At 37.2% G+C, this 9,730-nt stretch overlaps 1 long non-coding RNA gene across 1 annotated transcript; it reads right to left on the reverse strand.

The window, feature by feature from the left end:
* Positions 1-5,655: 5,655 nt before the first annotated feature.
* On the reverse strand, positions 5,656-7,508 carry LOC122040318. The gene is made up of 2 exons (XR_006128581.1): positions 6,690-7,508; positions 5,656-6,040 (listed from the first exon to the last, which is right to left on the reverse strand). It is a non-coding gene; the product is annotated as an uncharacterized LOC122040318 (long non-coding RNA).
* Between the last annotated feature and the right edge of the window lie 2,222 nt (positions 7,509-9,730).

The following is a 9,730-nucleotide window of genomic DNA, read 5'->3' on the forward strand; positions in this document are numbered from 1 at the left end:
TTTTACAATGGCATCATCATATCAACAAACAAAAAAGATTGGAATTTGGGACCTGAGGGTCCAAGTCACGATATGCTTGTCCTTCTTCGAGGGGACAATCGGTGAAGGAGGTTCTTGCCAAGGAGGTAGACCACAAGGTTCCAAGCATAGGGTGAGTGTTGGCCACTGAGGTAGCGGGATCCCGCCCAATGGAAGAAGGCGACAGTGGCACCTGGCTGAGAGTAAGAGAGCTTGTTCAAGGAGACGCGGATGCCAACGTCGTCGAGGGCACGATCAATGGAAAAAGGGCTGGAGGAGGAGAGGATCTTACAGAGAAAATGAGAGAAGGCTCGATGAAGAGGAGGAGGAGAGGATGTTAGCGAAGCAGAGGAGGGAGAGGGAGGATGATGAGATTTGGGAACTGAGGGTTTGTTGGTCGAGTGAAAAAAGTAATGGTGAGATTAGATGTTTTAACACATGGGTATCCATGGCGTACTTTTTCTACACATCGTCGTTAATAATATTAATAAGTATTAACAGCGCTCTACACATCATTAATATTAAGTTTTAACAATGTATGCTGCACATCGTAAAAAAGATTATTGACAGTGTACTTTTTTTATAGTCATTTGTATAAATATTATACTATATACAGCGCACATAATTGGGCGCGCTATAAAAGCTATTATTAACAACACGCTTTAACTGTGCACCATTGATGATGCACTATGAAAAGTCATATTTTGTATTAACTTGTAGACATCAAGATCTCGTATGTTTTGTGAGTGGGACCATCAACAGGTTCTACCATAACCTGATATATAGCCTCCTTAACTTTTTGTTTTTTAAGTACATACTATATCCTAAGGTGTCAGATCGTATAGTTATCCCCATTAAGCTTTTAACACTTATTGAGTTTAGCTATAATGTTTTAGTTGCCATAATATATAATAAATAAATATATTATTTAGTATTCAGTGTAATTCATATGCATGCAATTTATAATTGACTCAATATTAATTTGAGTTGGTTTATAAAATCAAATGATAATTACATTTTTCACTCATCATTTGTACAACCAATGAAATCAACATTGATCATTGAGGTGTCCCCTCGGATGGGTCTAGTGGCTAGCACATGAGGTGTTGCTACAATCAGGTCTGGAGTTCGAATCTCGGTAAAATCGAGGTAAATACCTCCCTTATGTGCTAATCACTATTCCAAAGGCCAGTAGCCGCCCGTGATTTACCTCCTCTGTGTTGGCCTTGGGACGGGTTGGCGGGGGCGCTGGGGGCGAGCGTATTCGCCTTTTGCCACAACATTGATCAATTCTATTATATACATCCCAATAAATGAACTAATCATTTATTAGATCATGATTTATTTAATTAAATGAACTAATCATTTAATAAAATGAACTAATTATTCATCATGCATCTGTTGGAAACCCAAGGTTGTTTTGATGTGATTAAATAAATTAAGTTAGGTCTTGTGGTATTTTAACCTTGTGCCTAAGTGTACAGGAGCTTAGGAGTACAGGAAGTCAAGCAGAAGACGCAGCTATCAAAAAAGACAACATGAGAGAGAGTTGACGGGCTCAGTGCGTCTGAGGGACGAGGTGCTGCGGAAGAGTACGCGGGCAGACGAGAAGGTGGTGCACGGCATTTCCAAGGGACGAGAAGCCGGAGCGAAAGGTTGCTCGAGAAGGCCAGAAATTAGGTTCGGGTGAACTATATTCCGAATGGCCGGAATCACCCAAGTGAGCGGAGCTGGAGCGGAAGACCCGGACCTAGGCGAGCTAAACTAGAGCAGAAGGTTCAGACCAAAAAGTCAACGGGGGTGACTTTGAGGGTCCGGGTGCTTGGAATCGAAACTTTATCACCATCGATGTGGACGTTGACCGTTGCATCGGGGATAGATTTCTATCGCACTCTAGACGCCTGGAACGCTTCTAGGTGCCTCGACCAAGGCTATAAATGCAGCCTTGGTCCAGAAGCTCAAGAACAACAAGCAATTCTTGCATACAACACTTGTGCACTTCCCTTTGTTAGTTTAACTTCATCTTTCTGTGCTTTCACTACTGTAAGAGGCTTAGTGTGATTCATTTCCTCGGATTAACAACCTCCCCGGTTGTAACCAAGTAAAAATTCCCGTGTCTCTTTATTTTTAGTTCAGTTCATTATTTTTATACAAGTGTTTTTTTAAGTCCGAGAAGGGTATTTTTGTTTTACTAGTGCAGGACTATTCAACCCCCCTTCTAACTGGCCACCAACGGTCCCAACAGCATCATGTAGAGTAAATAACATAAATAAACAAATGAATGAACATATCTTACATAAAAATATGATGCATATTGTTAACATATAACAAACTAACATGAACTAAATGGACTAATACTGTTCATACATAATGACAGTAACAATAACATAACTCTAATAAACTAGATAGACTAACATCACTCCCACTAGGACAGACACTAGTACAGTGACTAACATTATCCCTTTCAACCTAGACTTATTTGGGTTAATAACAGATGAGACAACTTCAGGATTCTCCATCGGATCTACAATCGGAACCTCTTCTGGATCTTCCTCGAACATTTTCGGATCCTCTTCGAACTCTTCAGGATCCTCTTCAGCTATATGGTGAAGTAGTTTTTCACATAATTTTGAATATGTGACGCTTCCTTGATGATGCCATCAAACATAGTCTGCTATCACCTTACGATACTCTGGCAATGAATGTATTAAAGCTCAAATCATATAACTATCCAGGACTGGAAACTCTTCTCGCTCAAGTTTCCAAAATAGTTCATCAAGCATTATAACATGTCTGTCGACTCCATCAACAGAGCTATATTCTATCTCCTGAATTTCCTCCCTGAGCTGGTTCCACCGTACTTCGCGATGAGTCAATGTGGTAATTGTTGGTGCGGGAAGCATCCGACGATCGAACCTGAGTTTTGATAATGTCAAAGGATCCAAAGTTAAGTTGTCTTGTGATCTAACAAGTTTGAATGAGCTTGCAGGAAAGTCCTAAGTGTTCTTAGGTAAAAGTCCTAGTGGATTCTAGGCAGGTGGCAAACCCTAGGGGGTAGTAACCCTAGGTCATAGGGGGCAGTAACCCTAGGTGATGGAAAGTCCTAACTGAGGTTAGGCAAGTGGAAAATCCTAGGGGTGGTAACCCTAGGTCCTAGGGGGCGGTAACCCTAGGTGATGGAAAGTCCTAACTGAGTTTAGGCAGGTGAAAAATCCTAGGGGGTGGTAACCCTAGATCCAAAGGGGTGGTAACCCTAGGCTGAGGAAAACCCTAGGGGCCGGTAATCGTAGGTCCTAGGCGGTGATAACTCTATACTGAGGAAAACCCTCAGGGCCGGTAATCGTAGGTCCTAGGGGGTGATAACTCTATACTGAGGAAAACCCTAGGGGCCGGTAATCGTAGGTCCTAGGGGGTGATAACTCTATACTGAGGAAAACCCTAGGGGGTGGTAACCCTGTTGGTTGCTACTCAGAATATCGTACTGGTTCCCCTGTATAAAAATTCTGTACAAGTCACGAACCATTCCTAACAACCTATTGTGTTATTTAGAAATTAAATTTGGAATCGCAAACAGAACTTAGCATTATTGATTCCAAATTCAATTTATCTGTTCTTAGAGGTTTAGATTTGGATCACAAATGATGCTTAACATTATTGATTCAAATCAACCTATGTTACAAATTTGATTAAATATTTATTTCAAAGATCGGCTTCCAGGTCAAACGTGGCGAGACACTAGACTTTCTTGGATATGGGATCATCCACCACTACCTAGACAAAGCCTTTCAAAGAAATTCAATATTTAATCTCCTTATAGTAACCCTAGGTTTAACCACTAAGAACAATCGAATCACAAGATCGAAAAACAAAAGAAACACAAAATCAAAACATAAATTTGATAGCCTAGAATTGTTAGCTTCTTGTGTTTGGTATTTCAAGATCTAAACAAAAGGATGAACTAGTTATGATGCGGAAACTAATAACTAGTTATACCTTGTGCAGCTTATAGACCTCACGATCTTCTGCTGTATTCCTTTTCTTCTCTCGGACGTTGTTTGGGCGGCGATCTACCGAGATGAGAATCCACCCAAGCCTCCTTTTTCTCCTTGCAAGCTTCGGACACCAACTCTTCTTGAAGGGAAGCTTTCTTTATCTTCTTCTTCTCCACAAGCAACCGACCACCAAGATGAGATAAAGCCTCCAAGTGCCACCGGCCTCATCAAAAGGATAAGAGAGAAAGAAGAGAGGAGAGGGTCGGCCACCACCAAGGAAAGGAGAGGAGAGAAATAATAGATGTGTTGTTGTGAGGTGAGACACCTCTACCCTCTCTTTTATATTCCTTGGTCTTGGCAAATAAGAAAAGTTTTAATAAAACCTTCCTTATTTTCCTTGCCAATGAAAGGAAAATATAATTAAAATTTTCTCTTAACGTTTTAATGGTCAACCCCTACAAGTCCTCCAAATTAGGAAAGTTTTAAACACAAAATTAAAACTTCCTAATTTATTTCCGGAAATTTTTTAAATAAAATTTCTCTTTAAAAAATTCCCTTCATGGTTAGTTATAAAAGGAAACTTTTATAAATTAAAATCTCTTTATTAAAACATGTAGATGATTACAAAAAGGAAAGTTTTCTCTAAAATTAAAATCTTTCTTTTCATCTACAAATAAGGAAAGATATCAAACCTTTCTATTAATCCTTTATAGAAAGTTATAAAAGAAAAGATTTATAATTTTTAAAATTCTCTTTTAAATCATGAGCATGGTTACAAAAAAGGAAAGTTTTATCAAAAATTAAAATCTTCCTTTTAACTACAAATAAGGAAAGATATCAAACATTTCTCTTAATCCTTTGCAGAAAGCTATAAAAGGAAATATTTAAATTTTAAACTCTCTTTTAAAACCATGGTTTCCACATAAGAAAATATTTTAAAAAATAAAATTCTTTTATTTTTATTGTGGCCGGCCACACTACAAGAAAATAGGTATTTTGCGACGATTTTTATCGTCGCAAATAACATTTTTTCGTCGCTAATAAATATTAGCGATGAAATTTTATCGTCGCTAGAGTCGTCGTTATAAGCTTGTCGTAAATATATTTTAGCGACGAAATACGATTAATTCTTCGCTAATGTTTTTGCGACGTTCCACTATTGTCGCTAAAGTAAATTTTTTCGCCGTAAAATATTTAGCGACGATTTAATTAATATCGTTGCTATAGTCATTGTTAACGACGAATTTATTTATTACGTCGCTAAAATATTCGCTACGATTTATATATATTCGTTGCTAAAATTTCGTTCCCCAGTTTCGATATTTTTGGGGTACAGTTATGTTAGCGACGAATTTATATTATTTCGTCGCTAATATTCACCATTAGCGACGAATTTTGCATAATTTCGTCGCTAATATTAGGATTAGCGACGAATTTATATTATTTCGTCGCTAATATCTGATTTAAGATAAAACAGCTCCTCATTTACATCCTCTGTACAGATTTATATACAAATTCACAAATTCACAACTATAACAACAAATTCACAAATACTCTAACATTTAACTCATACTTCAACACAAATATAATAACAGTATTCAGAATCCAAATTCAAGACATATTCATAACCAACAATCCAACCAAGTTCACAACCAAAAATCCAAACAAGTTCAAAACAATTTCAGAACATCATGTTTCTATGCAAAAGTCTACAACATCAAAGCCTAAGATGGAGGAGGAGGAGGTGGAGCTGAAGATGAATCCTGGATCAAGGAATCTAATGCTCCAGGTGCCAATCAGTTAAGTATTTGTTCAAACATATTTTGTCTTGATTTAATTGATGCTAACTCATCTTGGGTGTTTGCTAGCTGAATTTTGGTGTTCGCTAACTCATCTTGGGTCGATTCAAGTCTTTCACGCAATGCAGCATTAGTTGATCTGGATGAGGATGTAGCATCTGAAGAAGTAGACCTAACTGGCTTCGGCCCACTTCCAAGTCCTCTGATGTATCCAGACCGAGTACCTAGAACCTAATACAAAATTTTGAAGATAATAAAACATATGATATGATATGATGATATATTGAGCATGTGGATAAGAGTTAAACTCAACAGTAAATAACAACCAAATCAGATATTTATCAATCAAAATTATATGCTGAGTGTAGAAGCAAAGAAGCATATCAATAAATGTTTATCAATCAAAATTATATCTTGATGAATGAGAATGACCAAGCACGAGTAAAGGCACTTTAGTGGTAGAGTAGCTAGATGTATGAGAATCATAAAAACACAATTACTATATCAAGGTAATGATCAAATTATGCCAGAGAATCATCTGGTGCATGGTGTGCCTAAACCCATTTTAAATTGACACTTTCAGAACTAATAATATGAATATGTACAAAATATTGGAGATTTTTTTTTCTTTTTTTGTATAACTCTACTAAAAAATTACACAGCCTAAAAGATTCCTGCATGACTACACGAGCTTCTGAGAAAAATCACATCCTTAAACAAGAATCACGAAGATGAGGGGAAAAAACAATTTTTACCACAAGATATAACCCAAAAACAAAACAAAACAAAACAAAAAAATGTCAGGCAACGCAATCAATTGAGAAGCTGAAGAAGGAAGCGAAAACAAGTAGGAACATTAGTTGATTTGCGCATTACTCACAGTGGGGAACTTATTGCTGGTGTAGCAGATAAGCATGCAGGTCTTGCCCACCGCCCCATCTCCAACACTGACACATTTAATGAACTTGGTGGCACTCATCCCTGCCTCTGCTCGAGATCCCCTTTCCGCTAACCTTTGAGCGAGGAAGGGCGAGGGAGCAAGGCACTATAAAGCAGCGCTTGCTTCCCTTAGAAGCCAGAGGGAAGAAGAACAACCCAACAAAAAAACACGAGAAGAGAATCGAGGTAAGCACTGCTGCAAAAGAGAGAGAAGGAAATCCCAAACTTGGAAGAGGACAAGGAGAGTGGAGTCATATTATAAATAATTTTCATGGGGAACCATCCAAATTAAGAAGAGGAAATAAACCGTAAATCAAACTAATACACTAATAAAGTTTAGAAAAACAAAGATTGAGAAACATTTTTGTTTTAGAAGATGAGATAAAACTCGTACGAAACAAGTAGGGAAAAGCAATCATAATCACAGATGGAGATAAAGGATGTAATCAGAAAAGTAAAGCAAGATAGATCATCAAAAGAAATTCAGAAGCTTTGGGCAGGATAAGCCCTTGTTTGAAACAGGAAAGAAGGAAAATTTAGCCTGCAAGATGTGGATCACTAGCACAAGCAGGATTTTAAAACAATTACTTAAGCTCAAAGCTATTATTGCAATGTTTGTGAAAAGTTTGGAAGCAATCGATGTCCTGGACGATCTACAGCAAGTCTAAGCTTCATATAACCCATTTTAAATTGACACTTTCATAAAAATGATACGACACTAAAAAAAGAAGTAATCCATCAATGATCGTAAAGAAGGCAGAAGATCAAATCTAACAACATGACAGTATATGTATAGCAAGCAAACAAGATTGCATATTACTGCCTATTCACAGATTGCCTTAATCAATTAACTCAGCTGGAAAAAAAATATTTTTAATCCATAGAGATATTCAACCAAATGTATCGGCAGTTATTAAATAATATTCTCACGGACCTGATCACAAACTGTATCTGCAATTTGGACTACATCGATGACATCTTCTGGATTTTGTGATAGAATACACTCATCACGTAGTCTCACCATATCATCCTAGAAAAAGTAAATATGTCAAAAATAGTGTAAAAAATAATTATGCACGGTTAAGAATAAATTCACTAAATAAGATCATAATATACATATGCAGTTTTTGCCGTGTCCCCAATCCACCCTTTCTTCGAGCTATAATGGGTTTCATTAAAGACAGGAATCCGATCTTTTCTTTGTGACTGATCGGTCTAAAAAAAATAATGCGTTAGTATTTTAATCAACAAATAATATAAGATAATTATAAAATTAATACTTACACCATCGTAACTATACTAAATGTAGGCAAGAGATCACCAAGGACTAAAGAACTAAACTAGACATAAGCACATAAAGATGAATAAAAATGAAAATATTCTTCCATTATCTTCTTGTAAAGCTTTTCGTGAATGTGTTGGTTTAGTTAGTGTTTTAGGTGTCTCTACTTTGATGTAGCAGTGCACAAGGGAAAGCAAGCATTCGGTGTCACTCTGAATACTGAATAAATTGTATAAAATAAACTTAAATGATGTTGAATCACAACTCCTAGATAATTTCTAGTTTTTTTTTGGAGACGCAAAGAATACAGTTTAAGATAATTTCTAGTTCTTTTGAAGATATATATATGATAATCCTTAGCAAATGATCTTCTGTTAGGAGCTATTTTAGATTGTTAATGATGTCTATTTCTCTTCTGTGCAGTGTCTCATAGGATCGTCTCCATAAAGGGATATGTAGACACTTGAAATCTTTAGAGCTGATTGGTGATGATGAAGTTAATTGTTTGAGAAGTGTAGCTGATGGAAAATAATGTAATAGTGTTGTCAAACATCATTCTAAGAATCCTGGATGTGCGAACTAAGGAATAATATTAACAATCACTCACTGCCAAAATAACATCCCAATTTGCAATAGTATTGTTGATCTATTTTTAAAAATAGGCATACAAGAAAGATATAGAAGACTTTCATGAATACTGTTTAAACTTCCTGGAGAAGTTTAATCATTTTTGTAAAATTTTAAAATTAATATATATGAAATGATTTAACTGCACAAAATTCTGGTTACAACTTTAGCACATAATATACGCCTAAATCTGCATCTAGTCATTCAAAGCTTATAGCTGAGTAAAGGGCAACCTACTCTTGGAGTCATGATCTCATATTTCACAAGAAATACAACCTATGTCATTGCTAAAACAATGTATATGCTGCTAGTAAATTAATGTTAAGCTTGAAAATGTTACAATGCAGCACAGATAGCTTGAATACATTGTCGAGGAAGGAGGGAAGAGTCACCTCGCCGGAAGGAAGGAAGAGGCAAGGCGTTCGGTGCAGCGTTGGGGGAGTCTCGCCGGAGGAGGGAGGGAGAGCGCAAGAATGAGGGAGGAAGAATCGCGGAATCGAGTGCGTCGGGAGGAAGAAAGGGCCGGTGGAGTCTCGCCGGAGGAGGGAGGCCGCAGGAATGAGCGAGGAGGAGGGCGTGCGTCGGGAGAAAGAAATGGGTCGGGCAGATTTAGGGTTTAAAACGGATATTAGCGGCGAAATTTACAATTTCGTCGCAAACATTTATATTTTGCGGCGAAAAAACCAATTTTCGTCGCTAAGTTTTTAGCGGCGAAATTTACAATTTCGTCGGAAAAATTATCATTTGCGGCGAAACGTCAATTTTTGTCGCAACGTTTTTAGCGCCGATTTAAATCATCGCTAGAATCGTTGTAAACATTTTTTTTTAAAAAAATAATAATTGGCGACGAACCGTACTTAATTTCGTTGCAAACATTTTAGCGGCGATTTAATTCGCCGCTAGTTTCGCCGCAAATATATTATTTTTTAAAAATGGAAAAAAGTTTACGTCGATACTATATTTAGTCGCAAATATCGTTATTTAGCTACGATATTATATTTCGTCGCTATTTTCCTAAATTTTTGTAGTGCCACCTAAGCTTGGGCTCCAAGCTAGGCCGACCACACCTCAAC

This window comes from Zingiber officinale, chromosome 2A (genome assembly GCF_018446385.1).
Source record: "Zingiber officinale cultivar Zhangliang chromosome 2A, Zo_v1.1, whole genome shotgun sequence".
Lineage (NCBI taxonomy): Eukaryota > Viridiplantae > Streptophyta > Magnoliopsida > Zingiberales > Zingiberaceae > Zingiber > Zingiber officinale.